The following is a 25,234-nucleotide window of genomic DNA, read 5'->3' on the forward strand; positions in this document are numbered from 1 at the left end:
ATTAATTAGCTTATGATCTAGTATTTTACTTTAAGCAGTGGCACTGTACTGGACTAGATGTCCATTGGGTTGGGCTCCCATAGTCGTCCCTAGGTTTAGATAACCTAGTAAATCCTACTAGATTCGGAATTTGTAACCCCGGATTTAGATAGGGATGCGCGCATAGCAAGTATAGTTGCTGGGCCCATCAGCAGCATGATTATGTATTTTTATCTAGTATGATAATAGCTTTCAAATTTACAATCAGTTAGGTGATTATATTTTAAAATCGGTTCTAGCTCAACTTTAGTTTAGCTCAGTATGTTTCACTTTAGTCTTTGCTTATTGACATTTCAGTTATAGCCATGATCAATTTTTGGTTCCTATGTTTTGTATGTTAGAATGTCATGTTTTAGCATGTTCAGCTCACATTTCAAATAGCATGTTTTCAAAGCATAAATTGCATCGTATGTATGTTTTGTGAGGTAGATGGTTTCTTACTAAGCGAAAGCTTACAGATACTTCTTTTCCTTATACTGCAGATAAAGGTAAAGGAAAGATGGATTAGCGGAGGCTGGAGGACAATGCTACAAGGATGTGTGTGGGCAGGAACTTGGAATAAAGACCCTTGGGAACTAGCAAATTTGAAAGAACTAGAACCTTTTGTTCTTTTTAATGTTTATGCATCTTTAGAATGTTTAAGAATTCTGAATTGTGAAACCATGCTTATGCCATGCCTAGAACACTAGTCAGCTTATTGATGAGTAGTAAATCATGCATAATGTTGGTGAAGACCTATTACCATATTCTCTAGGCCTTTTAGATTTGATATGTTGAGTTGTGTATGATCAAACTCTGAAATCAGAGTTCTGCAGCGAAATCAAAAACTCCAATCGATCGACCGATCGATTGGAGGGACCTCAATCGATCGGTTGATCGATTGAGAGTTGATTTCGCGAACAGTAAGCCTTGGAATCGATCCCTGGATCGATTGGCAAGTCTGGATCGATCAGCCGATCGATCCAGAAGTTTCTACCATGCACAGAAGCATGCTAGATCGATCAATGGATCGATCAGGGGATTAGCTCCCGCGAACAGAGAGCTCTCAAATCGATCCTTGGATCGATTGGTTAGCCTGGATCGATCAGCTGATCGATCCAGAATTTTACCCGAGTACAGTAACGAGCTGAGTCGATCCATGGATCGATCAGAGGTCTGATATCAGCTGTAAACACCTCAGTTCAACTCTTGGTGATAGCTGAAGCCCAGAACACCTCCCCTAGCATAGCTACTACAATTCAAGATGTAGTTTAGACATGAGTTTTAGATTGTTATAGCGATTCACAGAAGAATTTATATTAGCTTAGCAAAACATTTAAATTATTTCAGTTTTCCGCATAGAATAGCTTAGCATTATGTAACCCCGGCCTTACAGCCTAGCCAGTAGAAGGCGGGTCGTTACAAAAGCTCTTGCCTTAAGGACCTTAGTGAAAGGATCTATAGGTGATCACCTGATGCAATCTAGGCGGCAACAACTTCTCGTTTATACGATTTCTCGTATTGGGTTGTACTTGCGCTCTATTATGTTTACTTGCCTTATAGACTTATGGTTTCTTCGAGTTTACTACTGCACCATTATTATTACAATAAATTGTAATAATCTTTGGACAAACCAGAAATCATATCTAAGTCTATCTTGAAGTATCTGAGCCATACAACTTCTATGACTGTCTCAAAGGCTGCCACTTACTCAGCTTCTTATGGTAGAGTCCGAAAAAGCACCTTTGCTTATCACTCTTCCATAGTTATGACTTCACCTCCTAAAGTAAACACAAAACCCCGAGGTCAACTTACTATTGTCCCTATCCGATTGGAAGTCAAAATCCGTGCAACCCACAGGGACCAAATTAACTGCCTTATAAACTAGCATACAATCTTAAGTGCCTCTAAGCTATTTCAATATATGCTTTACTGTAGTCCAATATCCTTGTCCAGGGTTACTTTGATATCTGCTTAACTATGCACTAGGCAAAACAGATATCCGATCTCGTGCATAGCATACATTAGGCTGTCCAACTGCCGAAGCATAAAGAACTGCCTACATGTCCTCAATCTACTTTGATGTCATCGGAGACATCTCTTTAGATAAAGACACTCCATGCTTAAAAGGTAAAAAAATTTTCTTGGAGTCTTGTATGCTAAAATGAGCTCGTTATATAAAGCTTGGGATAAGCACAACATTCTTTTCTTGTGAACCTTGTTCCCAAGAATATGTGCTCATTCTCTTAAGTCCTTTATAACGAATTGCTTGGACAACCATACCCTTACTTCCGATAACACCTTGATATTGTTTCCAACTATCAAAAATGTAATCTACGTATAGTACAAGAAATACCACCACGTTTCCATCAAACTTCTTGTATACACAAGACTTATCCGTTAACTAAATCCATAAGACTGGATTACTTCATTAAACTGGATGAACCAAGACTTTGAAGCTTTTCTTCAGTCCATAGACCGATTGAGCTTACATACTAGATGCTCTTTGCTCGTTGCAATGAACCCTTCTGGTTGCTTTGTATGGATGTTTTCTTCAAGACTTCCATTAAGGAAAGCTGTCTTGACATCCACTTACCAAATCTCATAGTCCATATAGATAAAAGAATCTGGATAGACTTAAGCACGACTACTGGCGAAAAAGTTTCCTTTTTCAACAAGCCTTGCTTTGAAAGTTTCCACCTTCCCGTCTATTCTCTTTTCCTATTGTAGACCTGTTTTCACTCAATGGCTTTTACACCATTTGGTGGTTCTACAAGCTTCCATATTTTATTAGAATACAAATATTCTAATTTTGTATTCATTGCTCTTTGCCAAGATGCTGTATCTTTATCTTGGAGTGTTTCGTCATATGTCCGGGATCAGACTCATGTTCATTTGGGATCAAATCCACAGATTTTCCCAAAACATGAATCTTTTAGGTTGTTTGACAACCCTCCCACTACGATGAGCCACTGTCTATAATTGTGTATCAATTGTGATATGTGTTGCAGTTTCTTGTGATATTTCATCTTGTACAGTTGGTACTAGGTTAGACGTGTCCTTTAATTTCCTTAAGAATAATTTTTACTTATGGGCTTGTGGTTCATAGTATAGTCCTTTTCTAAAATTGGGCATTGGTGCTAGCAATGACCTTCCGATTTTGAGGACTATAAATCACCTTTCATTTCTCTAGGATTACTTACAAACAAGTGAACTCCTGCCCAACTTATCAGTGCCTCTCATGTGCTAGACCACCCAAATCCGAATATGCTTCAGACTAGGCTTACGCCCATTCTGTAATTCTATGGGAGTAGAGAGTTCTGACTTAGAAGGTACTATGTTCACTTCCGTTTCCAGTGTATATCTTTAAAACGAATTTGGTAATTTTCTGAATAACTCATCATCGATCTAATTATTCCATAAGAGCCTTATACCTTCTTTCTACTACACCATTCTGTTGGGGTGTACCAGGTGCAGTTAGTTGAGATTGAATCCCGACTTCTGATAAGTGACTCCAAACTCTCCTAAGAGGCATTCGCCACTATGATCTTTCCATAGTGACTTGATACTTTTACTTTGATGTTTCTCCGTATCAGCCTTGTACTCTTTGAACTAATCAAAGCACTTAGACTTACGATGTATCAAGTAAATCTATCTGTGTCTTGAATAGTTGTCTATAAAATAGATGAAATATTTGAAACTACCTCTTGTCTGGATAGTCATAGAACCACACAAATCAGAATGAATCAATTTCATTATATTTTTGGCTCCATACCCCTTAGAATTAAAAGCTTCTCGGTTATTTTTCCTTCCAAGTAAGACTCTCAGGTTGGAAAGATTTCCACTACCAATGAACCCAAAAGTTCATCAACTACCAATGAATCCTTCTTAAGTTAAAATAACATAGCCTTTGATGCCAAAGATATAATTGGTTTATTTCTGAATGTTGTTTTCTCTTAATAGTTAGAAGATGTGTTATTAATTTCCATTTATTGCATCGTGAGAGTTATTGGATTTATAAATTGTCAACCAATGTACCAGAATAGATAATTTTTCTATTTTTCTTAATAACAAGTTTGTTATCAAAATAGACAGAATATCTATTCTTTGATAGTTTAGAAACCGAAATCGAATTCTTTCTAAACTTGGTATATATAGACAATTTCTCAAAATTCATTTTTATTCCTATCATAGGATAAACATCTCTCACTGCAACAGCTACTACTTTTGCAGTAGTGCCCATGTAAACGGTGATTTCTCTTCATATAGTTGTCGGGTTTCCTGGAGCCCCTGCAATGAATTGCAGACATGATAGTGGCTCCCGTATCTACTCACCAGGTATCGGTAGATAATACCACTAAACATGTTTCAACAACTAATGAATCAAATACACCTATATTGTTCTTAGTTCTAAGAAGACAGTCTACCTTAATGTTCAAGTCTTATTTCCAATCATAATAATTGGGACAACTAAGTCTATTCTATAGTATAACAACTAGGGGATTGACTAACATTTGTAAACCTAAGAATCACAAAAATATTTGGTCAAGACCAACATCTCAAAATCCCCGTGAATTTTGTATGCCACGTTAGTGTGGACGTATACAAATTCTAAAAAGAAGATTTCATCCATTAATTTTATTATCTCGTCAACCTATGACAAATAAAATTAATAGTTGGTCTGTCTTTGATCAAATATTTGGTCAAGACTCTAAATTTAAAATAATATTGATTCCTCTAACAATACTATTTAAATTTACCAACACCTCAAAACACCGTGAATTTTGCATGCCACGTTAGTGTGGACGTATACAAAATCATCATTTGTAAGAGGAGGGTTTTACCCATTAACTATCTTGTCAACCTAACTGTATGACAAATAAAATTATCTCAAACACCGTTAATTTTGTATGCCACGTTAGTGTGGATGTATACAAAATCAATCATTTGTAAGAGGGGTTTTAACCCATTAATTTTATTATCTTGTCACCCTAGTTTTATGACAAATTAATAGTTAGTTTCCCTTTGGTCACACAAGTGATAGCAGTGACTCCGTTGGGGAGGATACTATTAAATGTGTCTAAGTGTATACCATTACTTGATACTAAGTCCATTAAATAGAATTGTGCCCCTTCAGTTGGAGAAGATCACACACATCCTAAATAACTTCCTATAACCATCCATTAAGGAACTTTGATCTAGTGATCCGCAAATAAACTCATCCGTTGTGGAGGGAGGCACTCAGAGCCAACACGCAAGCTTGTTGCATCACTTACAAACCAGTAATGGAGACCGTGAGATTAATATACTAATCCCTCTCCCACTTAGTTATTTAAAGTGAGAAATTTTAAACTATCCTAGCATACATCACATGCATACACATCACAGTAAATAAAAGCAATAAATATGGAAATTATTTTCCAACTATTATGACATTTTCATCACTGTCCTCCGTGTGCTCCAACCCTAGCTGCTGCCTTCTTTAGCCACCGCCATCAGGTCAAGTCGTCACATCCATCTTGCTTCTTATTCCGCTGCGCCTCTGGTGCTCCATAAGTACCACGCCTCGCAAGAATCCGATCCGCGACAAATATAGAATTTTACATATATCGATCCTATATTCCATAAATGGAATGTACATGTATTCTAGATCGAACAAAAAATGTAAAATCCTAATAACTAATACAGCTCCTGCTGTATTTAATTTTACAATCATGCACACACAATTAAATGTCCTTGACATGTCCAAGGGTCCAATCACACACAATAAAAATATGTCATAATAGTTGGAGCCTGCAACCACAAAGTTAGCACATCCTACTATTATCCTGCCTAAATTATGTATGACATGTGTATAACCTATTTGAAAATCAAACACACAGAGGCAAACCCTAGCTCTGATACCAATTGTTGGTTAGTCCTAGGAAAACCGTACCGGCTCCACTATACAAAAATTTTGTTCAAGTGTCGAACCTTTCCTTAAATAACCTATTGTGTTCTTTAGAAGTTAAATTAGGAATCGCAGACGGAACTTAACATCATTGATTCCAAATTTAACTTATCTGTTCTTAATGGTTTAGATTTAAATCGCAAGCGGAACTTAACACCATTGATTCAAATCTACCTAAGTTATTAATTCCATAAATATTAATTTCCAAAATTAGCTTCCAGGACTGCATGGTGAGGCACATGGCCTTCTTAGATATGGGAGCAACCACCACCGCCTAGGCAAAGCCTTTTAAGGAAAGCTAATATTTATTTCCTTAAATAACTCTAGGTTAACCAAAAGGAACAATCAAATCACAATTCGACAAAGTAAAAAAAAAATACAAACTCGAAAACAAATTCGAAAACTCTAGAATCTAATGGCTCTTGTGTTTGGTATTTCCATAAATAACTATACAAAGAAAACTAGTATGATGCGAAAAATAATTACTAGTTATACCTTTCTTTGTAAGCAAAATAACCTCTTGATCTTCTACCGTATTCCTCTTCTTATCTCGGATGTTGTGTGGGCAACGATCTTCCGAGACGAGAACCACCAAGCTCCTTCTTCTCCAAGCTAGATTCGGCCACCAAGAATTCTCCATGAGAAGTAGAGGTCCAGCCACCACCACCAAGCTCCAAGGGATGCAAGAAACAAAACCTCCTTTCTCTCCTTCTTCTCCTAGCTTGAACCGGCCACCATCAAGAGCTCCAAGAGGGGATAAAACCAGCCACTAGAGAAGAAGAGAAGAGGAGAGGGAGAACCTCTAAGGGTAGGCCACACCAAGGAGAAAAAGAGAGGAAGAAAAGAATAGAGTTGTTCACCATGAAGGCACCTCTACCCCCTCTTTTATAATCCTTGGTCTTGGCAAATAAGGAAATTTTAATAAAAATTTCCTTAATTCTTTTGCCATGAAAAGGAAAATTTATTTAATTAAAAATAATTTTCTCTTCTCCAAATTATTTGGCCGGCCACTTTTCTCCCCAAAACAAAGAGAGTTTTAATTAAAATTTCCTAATTTGTTTTCGAAAATTTATAAAAAATTACTCCAATAATTTTTCCCTTTATGGTGGGTTATAAAAAGGAAATTTTATAAATTAAAATCTTTCTTTTAAACATGTGGATAATTTTCAAAAAGGAAAGTTATCTCTAAAAATTAAAATCTCTTTTCAATCTACAAATAAGGAAAAATATCAAATCTTTTCTTAATCTTTTGTAGAAACTAATAAAAGAGAATATTTAATTTTAAAACTCTCTTTTAAATTATGATCATGATTAAAAAGGAAAGTTTTCTCAAAATTAAAATTTCCTTTCAATCTACAAATAAGGAAAGATTTCAAATCTTTTCTTAATCTTTTATAGAAAGCTATAAAAGGAAAGATTTAAATTTTAAACTCTCTTTTAAAACCATGATATCCACATAAGAAATAATTGTAATAAAAAAAATCCTTTTTAATATTCTAGTCGCCGGCCACCTAAGCTTGGGACCCAAGCTTTGGCCGGCCGGCCCTAGCTTGGGTTCCAAGCTAGCTTGGCCGGCCACCAAAAGTGGGTAAGAAGGTGGGTATGTGGTGGGTATAAATCTCTATATACAAGAGGCTACGATAGGGACCGAGAGGAGGAATTAGTTTTGGTCTCCCGATGAAATTAAGCATCCCATGTTCGCCCCGAACACATAACTTAATTTCATCAATAATAATTCATTCCACTAAAGAACTATTATTGAATTACCGAACCAATCCCAAATTATATTTTTGGGATCCTTCTTATTATGAGTGTGTTAGTCTCCCTGTGTTTAAGATGTCGAATGTCCACTAATTAAGTGAGTTACTGACAACTCATTTAATTAATATCTTAGTCCAAGAGTAGTACCACTCAACCTTATCGTCATGTCGGACTAAGTCCACCTGCAGGGTTTAACATGACAATCCTTATGAGCTCCTCTTGGGGACATTATCAACCTAGATTACTAGGACACAGTTTCCTTTTATAATCAACAAGACACACTATAAATAACATCATTTCCCAACTTATCGGGCTTATTGATTTATCGAACTAAATCTCACCCATTGATAAATTAAAGAAATAAATATCAAATATATGTGTTTGTTATTATATTAGGATTAAGAGCACACACTTCCATAATAACTGAGGTCTTTGTTCCTTTATAAAGTCAGTATAAAAGAAACGGCCTCAAATGGTCCTACTCAATACACTCTAAGTGTACTAGTGTAATTATATAGTTAAGATAAACTAATACCTAATTACACTATGACCTTCCAATGGTTTGTTCCTTTCCATCTTGGTCGTGAGCTACTATTTATAATTTATAAGGTACTGATAACATGATCCTCTGTGTGTGACACCACATACCATGTTATCTACAATATAAATTAATTGAACATCTACATTTGGTATATATAAATATAGTCACTTGACCAATGTGATTCTTATAAATGTATATACAAAAGCTAGGCTTTTAGTATACACTCCAACAGAGTTGCCTTATTGGAAGTATCTACTCATTCGACACAATATAGATGTGATGCATGTTGAGAAAAATTTCTTTGATAATATATTCAACACTATGATGAATGTACCTGGAAGAACTAAGGTCACTACAAAATCACGTGAGGAATTAAAAGAACTAGTCAATATACTAGAGTTGCATCAGAATGAAACAACCAATAAGTTTCCAAAAGCTTGTTATACATTGGACAAAGATGGTAAACAAGCTTTATGTAGTTGGTTAAAAGAAATCAAATTTCCAAATGGATATGCTTCGAATATGGCTCGATGCATTGACATGAACAAATTAAAGATGTTTGGAATGAAGAGTCATGACTGCCATGTGTTCATGCAAAGACTTATTCCAATAGCTTTTCATGATTTACTTCCCAATAATATTTGGCAAACACTTACAGAGTTGAGTCTTTTTTTTTCAGAGATTTGATAGTGAGATGCATTATGACGGTCGATATGATTCAGCTAGAGACTAACATTCCTCTCATACTTTGTAAGTTGGAGCGCATATTTCCACCTAGTTTTTTTTATTCAATGGAACATCTACCGGTACATTTACCATATGAGGCACGAATAGCTGGTCCTGTGCAGTACAGATGGATGTATCCATTTGAAAGGTTTTTGAGAAAATTTAAAAATAATATTCATAATAAAGCAAGAGTTGAAGGGTCAATAAGTAATGCTTATCTGGTTGAGGAAGCATCTTCTTTCTTCTCTTATTGTTTTGCTGACAATGTTAAAACCAGCTATCGCAAATGTCCTAGAAATTCTGATGATACTCGAAATATAGACCCATCAATGCTTTCTATTTTCAATTTTTCTAGTAAACCAATGGGGGCATCTGTTTCTAGATGGTTAACTCAACAAGAATACCATGCTGCAAGAACATACACTCTTAAACTGTGATGAGGTCAAACCATACATAAAGTAAGTTAACTTCTCTAATCAAGCTTTTATTTCATTGTACTTATTTGCTTGATATCCTAATTTTCTTATAATTACCTTTTTTTCAAAGCTTGTATGAACAACAATTATATCTATAAAATCCATCAATGACTGTAAGTGAGGTTGCTTAAAAGTTAGAGACCGAATTTGCATTATGATTTCAAATATATATGAGTTAGAGATATTTTCATAATTCTTTATTAAATTAAGTTTGGTCCTAATTTTTCTCATAACTATTTTGATAGGTGAAAGACCGCAGAATATCTAATGTACAAGATGATAGAATATTGAATTTTGCATTTGGACCCCTCCGCCAAATAATGGTCTATTCGGGTTAGTATGTTAATGGTCTCAAATTCCATGTGACACAACGAGATTCACAGAGATTAACTTTTAATTCTGGTGTTTGCGTTAAAGGATCTATCGATACCAATAACACTGAGTTTGATTACTATGGTAGACTTGAGGAAATTATAGAGGTTGAATATCCCGCATTACCGATAAAAAAGTATGTGTTGTTCAAATATTCATGGTATGATCCGACTCCAAGAACAGGTACCAGAATACATCCAAATTATAATTTAGTAGAGGTTAATGCAAACAGAAGGTTCAATAAGTTTGAACCTTTCATTTTTGCAATACAAGCGGGTCAAGTTGTTTATCTTGAATATCCTACGAAGAGAAGAAGAGTTAGTGAATGGTTGTCTGTTTGTCGATTGAAGCCTCGTTCAACCATAGAAATGCCGAACACCATTACTGCTAAAAACCATGATGCATTTCAGAATGACGAAGTAGAGAGACATTCGGTTGATTCACAACTACAATCTACATCACAATTACTTGTAGATGGTAATGCCACTGACGAGGAGATAGATGATAGAGAGAAATCCAGTAGTGAGGATTTTGCTGAACTAACCGGGTTAGCGACGATGACTTACAAACTGTTAATGTAGAAATGCTTCCAAAGTCTAGCGTTGATTAAATTTTAGCATTTTTATTCATCTAGTAAGTTATTCTTTAATCATGTTTTGTTGCTTATTTATCATATTATTAAAGACTTATTATGATGTGCTGTAATATTTTTTTTAGATATCAGGTATCATGGCAGATCTTCCAGCACCACTCCGTAGATCCACCGTCCTTAGGGTTGTTGGAGAGTCGTAAGTATTTTTTTATTATTAGTAATTCAAGTTCTTTATGTATAACATATATCTTATGTCTTAATATTGTTTATATGTAGGTTTACTCCTGACGGTCATCGAGTATCGACATATATTACATGAAAATTTAAGGAAAGAGTCTGCATATCTGGTACTACATGGAGACATGTAGATGCTGCAACTAAGGATTTTTATTATCAAGAATTTATGGTAAGTAAATTGAATATGTATAATATATTTATTCTTTAATATACTAAAATTTTAATTTTTAATTGCAGAAAAAATATACGTGGGAGGATGGGCATGAGGTAGAATTTGCAGCAACTTGGAATATTTATTGTGCCAAGTTGTACAAAGACCTATTATACTATGTGAGAAAGGATGACACACGACCAGCTTATGTATCCGACAAGATCTGGAGTGTATGGACGACCACTTGGTCTGCAGAAAGATGGCAGACAAAGGCTCTAAAAGCTCGAGCGAATAGGAATACAAAGCCAGGTGGCCCGAGTACCATATCTGCTCGACATACATCAGGATCTCGATCCATTGTTGAGCACGCTATGGATCTGGTGATTTTAATTTAAAGTTATATAAATCAATTTTTTTATCTATTAATAAACTTGTATAATTTTAGCCAAACTTATTTGTGCATGCAGTGATGCAGGAGCGTTCTTTAGAAAGACAACCCACTTGCTTGGAGATCTTTCTCAAGACTCACCAGAGAGAGGATGACACATATGTTGATCTTCGATCCAAGAACATTGGGGTTTGAATTATTAACTTACAATTTATATTTAATCTTTAATAATGATTAATTAGTTTTAATAATTGTGTATAAGATATAAATTGTATATTTTTTCTACACAGGAGGAAATGACAAGTAGGATTGCTCAGACATCTCAGCCACCAGTGGAGGGAGGGGAGTCACAAGATCTATCCACCCAACAAATAAATGAAATTTATTATAATGTTGTGGGTGGAAGGATAAAGAACTCCTCCCTCTACGGCCTTGTCTCCCAGGCCAAGGTGTTATTTGATCGCTTGAGGACTCCTAGGGGCCGTGCGAGTTCTTCTTCTTCTGAGGTGGAGTCATTAAGAAAAGAAAACCAAGAATTGAAGACTCAAATGACAACAATGGATCAGAGGTGGGAGAAGAAGTGGGTTGCTCAGGAGCAGCCATTGGCCCAGATGCAAGCAATCATTACTAGATGGGACCCATCACAACATCCCCAGTCAGAGGAGACCCGAGACCCATCAGACCCCGCTGATGATTAGATTTTTTTGAGGTATGTTCAACTATAACTTGATTTTTTTTAGAATTTCTTAGAAATTAATTAAGTCAAATATATTTATTCTATTGGGATGTTATTAGATGTTTATCTTAAAGTGTTTTATATTTTTCAGGAGTTCATATTGATACATTCACCATCACCACTATTATTGGTTATCCAAAATATACAGGTATATTTTTTACATGTAAAATTAGTTATATATTACAATGTTTGAGTTATATTACATTTGCATCAATTTATTCTAATCATTATATCTTATATTTGACTTTTACAGGATTATATTTGGATATATGTATAGGTGATGTATCATGGTAAGTATTTTTGATATTTTGTATTTGCCGTTCACTTATATATTTTTATATACTTATGATTGTGAGCACTTAGACACTTGTATATTATTGTATTTTGGAGACTTTACACTTGCCGTTCACTTATGTCTATGTATTATATTGTATGTTGCATTTTGGAGATTGTGGATTGATTTATATTGTGATCTTGTTGTTGTATGTTGCGATTTATATTGTGTGGATTGTTATAAATATGAATTGTGTTTGTGATGCCACCGCTTGTGATGACTTGTATTTATATTAAAATTGTATATGAGAAATGAGTAATACAAGAGCAGGTATTTAATTTTTTTTCAATTTTTTATCGATGGAATTATGATTTCCATCGGTAAAATATCGACAACACAATATTTTTTTGCAATATATTTCCGACGGAAGTAAAGATTCCGTCGGTAAATTCCCGACGGAATTAACGGTTCCGTCGGGGATTCCCGACGGAAATACTAATATCCGTCAGGAATTCCCGACGGAATCATTACTTCCGTCGGGAATTTACTGACGGTATGAAGTTTCCGTCGAGAAATTTCCAACTAAAATTTATTCAATCGTAAATTTCCGTTACCTACCATTTACTTTTTTACCGACGAGAGAAGTTTTCAGTCGTTAAATTTACCGACGAAAAATTGAATTCCGTCGGAAATTACCGACTGAATTGTATTTCCGTCGATAAATTGAATCGCCGACCAAATGACTCTCGATACCGTAAATTCCATTGGTATTCCGTAGATAATGCTATATACCGACTGAATACTGACGGAATATTCAGTCGTTATTAATTATTATTTTTGTAATTATATAGAATTCCAATATGTTATCAGCACATAGATGATAAGAATATTAATTTAATTATTTTTATTTAAAAATATAATTAATTAAATAAATTTTTTGTTTTTTAAAATTAAATTGAATAAGATTTTAAAATTTTAATTAATTATGTCGAAAATCGAATTAATCGATATTTTATCGGTTCAATCAGTTTGATTTTTTAAGAAAATTTGATCAGTTCAATTTTAAAAAATTTGATTTGTTCGATTTTTGATTTATTTAGTTTCGTCAGTTTGATTTTAACCGAATACTTAATTCTACTGATTTGTATAAATATGGTTCAAGGTGGAACACTTTGATCTAAACTTCGATCAAGATTACTCTATTTTTTTTTATATAATTCAATATCCTATTTTCACGATCCAATTAAACTTAGTGGTGGCTGGGCCTGACCCATGAAAAGCACAGCAACAAGGCATTGACAACCAACCTCCTCAGTCTTCATATGCTGTTCATGTAATATCGTTATCAATACTCTATTTGTGAAGATAAGCACTGTTGATTTTTTTTTCTCATGGATACTTCATCCCACGACCGTCCAACATAAGCTTTTTTTGTTATTAAATTTAGTGCCGACACATATCCAACGGAGGATTAAACTATGGCACTCTGAAGATCCCATTACGCCTTCATTGCTAGATTAAAATATTGATTAACCAAGTTGTTAAAATTTAGGATGACCGACTTGATTTGAAATTTTCTATCGAAGAGTAAATCGGAATCACAAGAGGATCTAATCATCACCGATGATATTATTCTGTACAAATTAATTTAAGAGTGCATGAGGAGGTATATTTTGAAAATTAAATTATGGAATTCCGATTAAAATGACGTCCTATTAATTTCCCAGCATAAAACACTGAACAAAGATCCATTCCGTTTCATGCCAAATCCTTCAGATAGATTCTTTACCAAAATTCCATTTCTCCCTTCAATTATTATTGATCCTAATCCTCTCCGAAAACATGAAATTGAAAAATTAGAAATGTGACAGTTCTACTAATTGGATTAAGATTTCGCTCTTTTATGTAAAACAAATTAAATTAGGGAAGGAGTTCCTAGCGTTAGACCTCCAACACTCAAATTAGAAATAATAGTAGGAAGAAAAATTAAAAATAATAGAGATAGAGATGAATTTTGTCTTTCTTCATTCCTAGTATACTCTTTTATACTTTTCTTAGTGACCCTCCATCTTTTCTGTTTAATGATATTAATTATCGACAAAAGACATCTTTGTTTTGGCTTATTCGTATTCAATGATAGATGAAGTGTTCTCTTTTATTTTCTCTTTACCTTATTCTGTATCCGTCTTTTCCTCTTTTATTATTTTATTTATTCATTATTGATATGTACAATGCCAATATCATATCCCGAGAAATGGTTCCTTCGATTGGCTGATGTAGCCACTTCCCGCTCGGGTCAGCCTAGCTTAAACTCTGGTGTTGATCACCTTGACTTTGACATACACTGTGGGCATTGACACGTGCCAGGTAGGCTCCTCCTTATCGCCACATTACAAACCTCCCACCCAAGTCTAGTCGAAGGAGGCTACAAGTCCGACTGACTAGACAGTTAGTGCCTTAGGTGATTTCCACGTCCGATCGGACTATGCTTGGTCCTTAATCACTGATCGGCCCATAAGACAATGTCATTCAGCTTCATTTGCCATGTTGTGCCTGTAGATCTCTCAGGTCATGACTGGGGTAGATGGTGCCTAGGACGTTCGGCCCTGTGACCCATCCTCTGTGCCGATCGGGACGATAGGCAGCACTGACCCGTCCCCTATGCTGACCGGAACGATGGGCAGCAACACTTGGCTAAACTTCTCCTTTCCTTGTGCTTACTTGGGCAAGCACGATCTTGGCGGACGTCATCCAAATTTCTCGAAGACCGTATAAATCCCTGATAATTATGGCCAAGCATGCGGCCATACCTTTTTAATTAAGTTCATTAAATGCTATCCAGTGACCAAAGAACACGTGTCCCGCACTGCCGCACGCTTGATGTGATAGGCGAATATCCACTTACGACGCGACGTGCGCCTTTTCAAATTCAACGGTTAGATCTGCTTCTAGGTTTCCGTAACTCTGGATCGGACAGTTGAGGTCAATCAGTTGCGAGGTTTATAAACCTCGTGTGCATCACCGTCTTCCTCACTTCACATTGTTAGTTAGAGCCCTAGAGCCAATCATTTGATGATTGTATGGACTCGTTGTATCATATTCTTGTATATTAATAAAGACATTTGGATTTTGGTTATTATACTTACTTGTATTAGTGCCAAATAAACTAAGTATAATAATGTCCTTTAGTAGACGGTTCTCACCTATATCAATCGGTTAGTTGAACCGATAGTGAGATGATATAGGGAACACTACTCTTAATCATTCCTAGTCGAGTATTATCATTCAGGGACAATGTTAATGCAATAAGACTAGCATGTAGGTCAACTCGATGACTTGATCTCACAAGTCATGGATATAGAGATATCAAGTTGACACATGGGTATGCATTAGAGAATGTGTACTGAATGACCCGCCATGAGAAAGTATCATGAATCGTTATATGAGTGTCATATACTTTCTCATGTGGCTATTAGTATGACTACTAGTCCTTAGACCTGAAGTCACCATAGATCCCTACATAAGGAGTTATCGACTTTGGTTTCGTCAAACGTCACCCGTAACTGGGTGGACTATAAAGGCGATTACTGGGTATATAACAAATTATGCAGAGGGATGTGAGTGATGTAGATGAGATCTATCCCTCCTATATGACGGGAGAGACATCGGTATTCTTGATAGAGTGAGACCACGAAGTGCATGGCCATGCCCAAATGAGTCAATATGGGATATTGAGCTCATTTGATTTAATGAGTCTACTTGGATTTCAAGATTTAGATTGATTAGAGGATGACACGGTCTATGCCTCATATTGATCAATCTAGATGTCTAGGATAGAAGGACACTTGTCATATATTGTGAGGAGTCACAATTAGTGGTCACAAGGTGATGTTGGATCTCAACATTCTTGTAACTTGGGTAGTAATGATGTGTTGCTAGATACCGCTCATTACTTATGCTCCTAAATGGGTTTAGGGCATTGCCAACGTTACAAGAACCTATAGGGTCACACACTTAGGACAATTAGATGGAGATTAGGTTCATATGATGAACCAAGAGGATTAGATTCATTTGATGAATCAAATTGGATTAAGAGTAATCCTAATTGGGCTAACTTGAGTTCGACTCAAGTTGATTCATGTGTTCAATGAGTCTAATTTAGATTTTGACTCATTGAATCAATTTAATTAAATGAATTAGATTCATTATATTAAGTTGGCTTGAATCAAATGGTTAGATTCGATCAACCATGGAAGAGATTTGGTCAAGTTTGACTTGACTTGAGAGGAAGATTAAAAGTCAAGTTTGACTTGACTTTATTCCACCTCATTGGTGAGTTGGCATTGAAGTGGACCAATGATGTTACTCCACATCATCATGGGTGCCACCTCATGGAAGTTACAAAGTCATTTTCTTAATAACTTCACATTAATTGCATTTAATGGGGAGTTACACACGAAGATAGTGGCCGACCACATTTTGAATGGGGATGAATTGATTTTTCATTCAAGTGTGCATTATTCTTCCTTCTTCCTCTTGAAGCTCTCCCTCTCCCTCTCCTCCTTGCTTGGCCGAATCTTACCAAGGTGCTAGCACACCTTTGTGTGAGGTTTTCTCCACCTACGTGTCCGTGTGGATACTTCTAGAGGACCGACGCTTGACAGTCTAGAGATCCGGCAATTCCTTGGACGAGCGGGAACGCGAAAGAGCACGCTTCAAGGTATACTTCTTAACACATAGATCTAGGAGTAGATCTAGATATTTAAAACTCATACTCGTAATTTTCGTGAATTTTTCCTTGCACGGATCTACGGCTTTGGGTGATTCGGGGTTTCCGCGACGCGAAAAGCGGTTTTCGCGGCCCGAAAAACCCAACACACATCTTCTTCTTCGAGCTTCCCGACGACGCTGCGTCCTTTGTCCTTTCCAGCGATATTCCTTATAAGCTCCCTCCTCCTTTCAATCGAATCCTTTCGTTGCTCTTCGATTTCTTAATCTTCGATGGCAAGTACCTCGCGATCCCTTGCCCCTTTCTCTGGACTTTGGTGCACTTTCATCGAGTTCAGGTTCGACGGGAACGATGCTGAGAGTTTACAAGCTGCTTATGAGCTTCCCCCTGGTTATGAAATTGTTCTCCCTTCTTCTTTTGATCGGCGGAGTGAACCACCTCCGGGTTGTTTATGCTTCTTTAGAGATCAATTCACTGCCAGTTTGCGATTTCCGATCCACCCCTTTTTTTCCACAGTTTGTAAATACTTTCGTCTCTCTCTCCACCAATTAGTCCCGAACTCTTTTAGGCTATTGTGCGGGGTCGTCGTTCTTTTCTGCCTGCACGACATTCTTTTGACCCCTCGACTCTTTTACTACTTCTATTATCCTAAACTGTTTGAGCCAGGGACCTTCCTATTCTAAACCCGAGTGGGCTTGGTCTTCTTCGATAAGATGTCATCCTCAAATAAGCATTGGAAGGACTACTTTTCCTTCATACGTTTTCCCGAGCGGCCAGATTTCCTGACCGGTTGATAGCTAGAGGTTGCGAATCCGCCATCGCTCGGTAAGTACAAAGGTCGAGCGGCTTATCTCCAAGCGGCCTCATGCTTAGCTGGACAGAAGTATCACATTCACAAGTTACTGCTGGAGGGCATCCTCTACGTGTTTGGCCTGAGCCCGATCTGTACGAAGCTTCTGTCCAGCCTAGGTATGCTCTTTCTCAGTCTAACCTTTCAATCTAACTAATTTATCTCTTTCTTTTGCAGCTCGAGTTATGTTGCGCGCGGGTCTGGCTGGAAAATCCAAACTCGCGGACGCAGAGATCAATACTATGGCTGTAGTCGAGTTGGAGGGTTGCGGCTTGCAGCTTGTCCGCTCGCAAGAAGATCTGCTCAGAGAGAGCGAAAGAGCACCAGCGGAGGGGAGTGAAGGGGGAGCAAGCTGGACAGCTGGCAATGGAGCAAAAGAGCGCCAGCCGATCGCACTTCCGTCAGAGCGGTCTCTAGCACTGTCGGTCGACTCAGCCTCTGAGTCGGCTTCTTCTGGGGAGCCTTTGATAATCTGGAAGAGGTGTCGCGCGGAGATTACCGCCCGATCCGCCACCTCCACTATGCATACTCTAACTAGGACCAACCCACGTCTTCCATCCGAGCGGGGCGAAACCTCCACACCTGCGCCCGAGCAAGCGACGGTCGTCCCGCATACTTTGCTTTCATTTGATCGGACACCGTCTTTGTCCTGGCTGCCACAAGAAGCCATTTGCGCGTCGTCGGTCGATTTCATACCGCCTCCTCCTCTGCCGAAGGCTCAGAAGTCTCGAATCTGACCGACGTCGGCGTCCCTGTCGACTGGTAGAGCAACCTTAGCCTCATCCGCTTCGAGTGGCCGGTGCCACATAACAATGGTCATTCATCGGACGATTGGCGCGACTCCAACAACGCTGAATCCTGAGCCCCTGAGCACCAAATAATTATCCAGGGGTCGCTTGCACAGATATGCGTCGACGCCTAAGCCTGCGCAACGGTTATGCCTCCAGGGGTGCTCACCAACAGTCATTCCTAGATGCCCACTAGGATAAGTATGTTACTTGCATATTCCTATTTATCGCCACTCGACCTTAATAAATTCCTACTTTCTTGCAGTATTGAGTAGAGAGTTTGGCCATGTGCCAAAGGCTCACATTTTTGGAGCAAGAAGTTAAACAGCTGCCCGCTCTGAGCGACTAGGAAGTAGTTTCTCAGGCGTAGTTGGAGCAAATGAACGCTGAGATGGCTCAATTAAGAGCCAATCTGAGTAAGAGCTTCGAGTAGCTCAAGGCGGAGAAGAGCAAAGGCACCGAGCAGGCTACATAGTTGGCTCGGCTTGATAAATAGGTAAGATCCTTCGAGTCCAAACTCAACTTGGCCAACACCAAGAAGCTCTGGGTCATCAAGGACTCAGAGATAAAAAATAAGGAGTTTCAGATGTTAACTCAAAACCTGAAGGAGGCTGAGGCCGCATTGAAGACTGAGCGGGAGGGACGATCGGTCGAGCAGACCGCCGCGAAGACCTAGCTCGCTGTGAAAGATGGAGAGCTCGCCTCAAAAGATGAGGAGCTGTCGTCGTTGAACGCAGAGCTGGAAGCTTCCCGATCGACCCTAGCGATGTATCAAGGGGCTGAGTCTAGTAGGTTCGAGCTCATGAAGCAGGTCTACATCCGCTCGGACATCTTTAATAACAAGGTCGCCGATCAGGCACTCCGTCTATTCAACCTTGCTATCGACGAAACGCTCGACCAACTAAAGGAAGGCGTCTACATCCCAACCGCTCTGACAAGCAAGGTCATCAGTCGGGACAAGCTGACTAAGTCACTGCCTGACGATGCTTTGGATTATCTGGAGTGAGCTTGCTTGAGCGAATGCAGAGATATTTTGTATTGCCCTTCATGCGCTTGTAAGTTTTATGCGAGTATCAATGAATGGTCGCTCGTTCGACAGACCTTTAACGTCGATCCTTCGTTCTGCGCTATTCGATTTTACCTTTTAATATTTTTTGATGTTTCATTACACTACTGCTCAGGCTCAGGACTGCGAACCACTTACCATAAAGCGAAATATTTCATAGTGTGGCTCTGTGGCCCACCGATCGACGTCATATTACTTGCTTGGACGAGCTATTTTTCGTCAATCTTGGGTTTATAGTCGCTGCTTGATTGTTGATGTAGACGAGGGTTTAAATTCGCAGCTCGACTGTTGAATGGCATAGACATGGGTTTAAGGTCACCGCTCAACCATTGAATGGCGTAGACTGGGGTTTAAGGTCGCTGCTCGACCGTTGATGAAGACTGGGGTTTAAGGTCGTCGCTCGACTGTTGATGAAGACTAGGGTTTAAGGTCACCGCTCGACCATTAATGACGACAAGGGTTTATAGTCGCCGCTTGACTTTTAACTTGGCTGATTGGCTCAAGAGTCTAGAAAACTTTGGTTTTTATTCATGTCTGTCCTGCATCCAGAAGACATATACACAAGTACATCTATATTTGCTCATGCACCTCTCACCCGGTCATGTAGGATTGGAGATGATTCGCGCTCTATGGCCGCTCAAGCCGTCTTCCGTCTTCGTCCTCCAAGTAGTAGGCCCTTGAGCAGAGTTTCTGTATGACCTTGTAAGGTCCCACCTATGGCGCCTCGAGCTTGGTGATGTCCCTGACCGACTTGATTCACTTCCAGACCAGATCGCTAACCTGGAAAGATCTTGAGATCACCCTTCAGTTGTAGTTTTCGCTAATCCGCTGTCGATATGCCATTAGTCGAACGATAGCTTTATCCCGTACTTTATACACCAAGTCGAGCTTCATTAACCTCTACTCGGCGTTTCTCTCGTCGTAGAGTTACACCGAGTCAGATTCTACCCCAACCTCTCGGGGATCACCGCTTCTCCTCCATATATTAGTTGGAATGGTGTTATGTCAGTCGCCTCTTTTGGAATCGTGCGAAACACCCACAAGACACTCGGGAGCTCGTTAATCCAACTGCTCCCAGCGTGGTCGAGTCGAGCTCGTAAGACTCTAAGGATCTGCCGATTTGTGACTTCTGCCTGGCCGTTGATTTGAGTGTAGGCCTCTGAGGTGAAGGCCTACAAAATGCCATAGCCTTCGTACCATTTCCTGAGCTTTCAACCTGCGAACTGCCTCCCATTATCCGAGACGATCCGGTGAGGGATGCTGAATTGACACAAGATGCTTTGCCAGATGAATTTGATGACTATATGTTCACTTATCTTTGCCAGTGGCTCAGCCTTCACCCACTTTGAGAAGTAGTCCATCGCGACAAGCAGGAACCTCCGTTGACCAGTCGCCATGGGAAACAGTCTCACAATGTCCATGCCCCATTGGTTGAACGGGCAAGACACCGTGAATGTCTTGATCTCCTCGGCCGGTCGGTGCGGGATATTGTGATACCTTTGGAAGGACAGGCATGTGGCTACTGTCCGAGCGACATCCTCTTGGAGAGTTGGCCAAAAATATCCGTCCAATAGAATCTTTCAAGCCAGCGAACGGCCGCCCGGATGGCTTCCACAGGAGACATGATGTACTTCTTGGAGTATATACTTCATGTCCTCCGGGCCCACACATTTGAGCAGCAGCCTTAAGAAATATCTCTTATAAAGATGCTCTCTGATCAAGGTGAATCGCTCAACCCTCTTCTTTAATAGTCGTGCTACATCCTGGTTGACCTGTGTGCTACCCGATTGGAGGAATTCAATTAGCGGCATTCTCCAGTCACTCGGGAAGACCACTCCCTCCATCCGATCGATGTGCACTACCAACGAAACTTGTTTGATCGGCTGACTGATCACGACCGGTGATAATGAAGTAACTAACTTAGCCAGTTCATCCGTTGCTTGATTGTCTAATCGGGGAATCTTCTGGACAATGACCTCTTGAAAATTTACCTTCAACTTCTCAAAGGCTTCTGTATATGACTTGAGTCGGAAGCTGCTAATTTCGAACATCTCTGATAGCTATTGGGCGGCCAACTGAGAGTCCGAATGAATAAGGACTTTTGTTGCTCCGACATGTCGTGCTGCTTGAAAGCCGGCTATCAAGGCTTCATACTCGGCTTCGTTGTTGGTGGCCCGATAGTCCAGCAGAACAGAATGTTGTATCCAGTCTTTCCATGGTGAGATGAGCAAAATGTCAATCCCGCTACCTTGTCGAGTGGACGAACCATCGACATATATTCTCCAAGTTGTTGCTAACTCGGTGTTATGGACCTCTATGATGAAATAAGCCAAGGCCTGAGCTTTGATCATCGTTCGGGGTTGATATTGAATATCAAACTTGCTTAGCTCGGTTGTCCATTTAATTAGCCGTCTGGATTCCTCTGGGTTTAGGAGAACTCTTCCCAGGGCACTGTTGGTCATCATGATGATCAGATGAGTGAGGAAGTACGGGCGAAGTCTCTGAGTGGCTAACACTAGCGCATAAGCCAATTTTTCAAGACAAGTGTAGCGGGACTCTGGATCTTTCAATATATGACTTAGAAAATACATGGGCTACTGTTCAGGGCCGTTCTACTTAACTAATGCCGAGCCGACTGCATACTCGGTGGTAGACAGATAGATTTAGAGCGGTTCCCCAGCGCTTGGCTTAGCTAATACAGGCACGGAGTTAAGATACTCCTTGAGTTCTTTCAATGCTCGGTCGCACTCCGTGTCCCATTGGAATTTTATCACTTGGCGCTACACCTTGAAGAACATCAGACTTCGGTCAGATAACTTGGATATGAATCTGGATAGTGCGGTGATATGTCTGGTCAACCGTTGGACCTCCTTCAAGCTGCGGGGTGGGGCCATGTCTTCTAGCGCCTTCAGTTTGCTCGAATTCGCCTTGATACCCCATTTGGTGATGATATATCTGAGGAAGCGTCCACTCTTAGCACTGAACAGACACTTGCTTGGGTTCAGCTTCATCCCATATGTCCTTAAGGTTCAACATGTTTCTTCGATATTTGCACATAGATCAGTAGCTCGGACTGACTTTATTAATATATCGTCGATGTATACCTCCAAGTTACAACTGATCTGCTTTCGAAACACCTTATTCATTAGCCTCTGGTAGGTGACACCAACGTTCTCTGGTCCGAATGGCATGATGTTGTAGCAGAAACATTCCATCGACCGTGATAAAACTAACCTTTTCTTGATCTTCTTTAGCGAGGGGCACTTGGTGGTAGCCTTGATACGTGTCAAGCATGCAGATCAGCTCGCAGCTCACCGTAGAGTCCACCATCTAGTCTATCCGGGGCAGCGGATAGAAATACTTCGGGCACGCCTAATTGAAGTCACGGAGGTCGATGCACACCGATCATTTGTTGTCTGGCTTGGAGACCAGCACAACATTAGCGAGCCAGCTCGGGAATTGGACTTCCCGGATGTGGTTGACCTCTAGTAATTTCTCTATTTATACCTGGATGATTAGGTTCTGCTTTGTACTGAAGTTTCTTTTCCTCTGCTTCACGGGTCGGGCGTCCGGTCAGATATGAAGCTCGTGCTGGGTGACGCTCGACGAGATTCCGGGGAGCTCGTGGGTTGACCAGGTGAACACGTCATGATTCCGCTTAAGGCAGGCAAACAACTCTACCTTTCTCTCGCTCTCCAGATCGGCTGCAATGAAGGTGGTCGCTTCCGACCAGCTTGGGTGAATCTGGACCTCTTCCTTTTCTTTATAAACCATTGCAGGGGGCTTCTTAATGATGACATTCACCTCCAAGAACAAGTTTTTCCAAGCGATCCTTCCTTCTGATCTAACCATCTCGACGTAGCATCGCTGAGTGGCCCATTGATCACCTTTGACTTCTTCCACCTTGTCATCCACCGGAAACTTAATCTTCTGACAGTAGGTGGACACTACCATTCGAAACTTGTTGAGGGTTGGTCGACCTAATATAACATTGTAGGCTGATGGTGCGTCTTCCACAATGAAGTTTGTGGTCCTTGTCCTCTTCAGGGGCTCCGCGCCGACTGAGATGGCCAACTTGGTCTGGCCGATCGGCAACACTTCGTTGCCCGTGAAACCGTAGAGTGGGGTCATCATCGACAGCAGTTCGCTTGGGTCGATTTGTAATTGATCGAATACCTTCTTGTATATGATGTTCACCGAGCTCCTTGTATCAACAAAAGTTCGATGAATTGTATAATTGGCAATTACCGCTCGGATGATCAGTGTATCATCATGAGAAATTTCCACTCCCTCTAAATCTCTAGGGTCAAAATTGATCTCGGGTCCTTCAGCTTTCTCCATACTGTAGCCAATAGTGCGGATCTCGAGTCGCCGAGCATACGACTTCCTTGCTCGGTTAGAATCTCCGTCGGTCGACCCGCTAGCAATCATTCCTATCTCTCCCCGATTGGTGTTGTTGGAGCAATCCCAATGATCCATGGGACCATGTGTTTTGGTGTTTTGGGCAAAGGGTTTAAGTTAGGTTCACCCTTGTTATTTGATATGTGTACTTGAGTTGTGCAAGACTACAGGATACACATGAGGCTCAAGTTGACGGCTTCGGGTCCGGTGAAGGATGACATTAGAGACGAGTTGCGGGTTTGTATGCATCCAAGGGACCGTAGACAAGGCAGCAAGGACAAGGGCCGAGGGAAGCAACTTCAAGGCATACGCGAAGGATGACATGGGGACGAGCCACGAGCTTGTATGCATCCGAGGGACGAGAGCCAAAGAGGAAGTATGCTTGAAGGCAAAAGGTCAAGGCTGCGAAGGAAGCATCAAATGAGTCGTAAGGGTGAAAGTCCGAGTGCTGTGAGAGAATGTGCTCGGTACCAGTCGACTGCATGTTTCATCAGTCGACTGGTGTAGTCGACTGTGCAATCGACTGGGAGCGAACATAATGTTTCTGTTCGCTCAACCAATGTGGAACAATCGACTGTTAGTTTTAGCAGTCGACTGGTATCAAGTCGTTGGGATGTAACGGTCGAATTTTCACAGAGGGCAGTCGACTGCATGTTTTGGCAGTCTACTGGTAGACGAGGTTTTCAACCCGCGGGCTATATGACCAAAGCTTGGGAGCTTGGTTGTAGTTGACGAAATAGAAGTGGTTAATCTCTATTAGTAGTCTACCTGTGCCCTAGCTTGTAAAGAGTCCTTGGTGAGAGTTGTGGTGAGATTTCTCCACTCACAAGGAGTTACGTGAGCTAGCCGGAGGTCTTCCGGGGAGTAATCCACCGACGGATAGGGATCGTCCACCTCAAGGACACGCCGTGGAGTAGGAGCTTTATCTCCGAACCACGTAAATGATCGTGTAGCTTGGTTTGCATTCTTTCTTGTCTTTAGTTTAATTTCCTTTAGCTTGTTTGTTTTGTATATTCCGCTGCGCATACTAACAAGTGTAGGAAGATCAATCGATTTGGTGGCGTCGTCTATCCAACCCCCCTCAAGCCGGCCGACCGATTTTCCCAACAAGTGGTATCAGAGTGAGACCGCTCTCAGTCGGACTAACCGTCGAGGAAGCAAAGATGACCGACTTGATA

The sequence above is a fragment of the Zingiber officinale genome, chromosome 10A, assembly GCF_018446385.1.
Source record: "Zingiber officinale cultivar Zhangliang chromosome 10A, Zo_v1.1, whole genome shotgun sequence".
In the NCBI taxonomy this organism is placed as follows: Eukaryota; Viridiplantae; Streptophyta; class Magnoliopsida; order Zingiberales; family Zingiberaceae; genus Zingiber; species Zingiber officinale.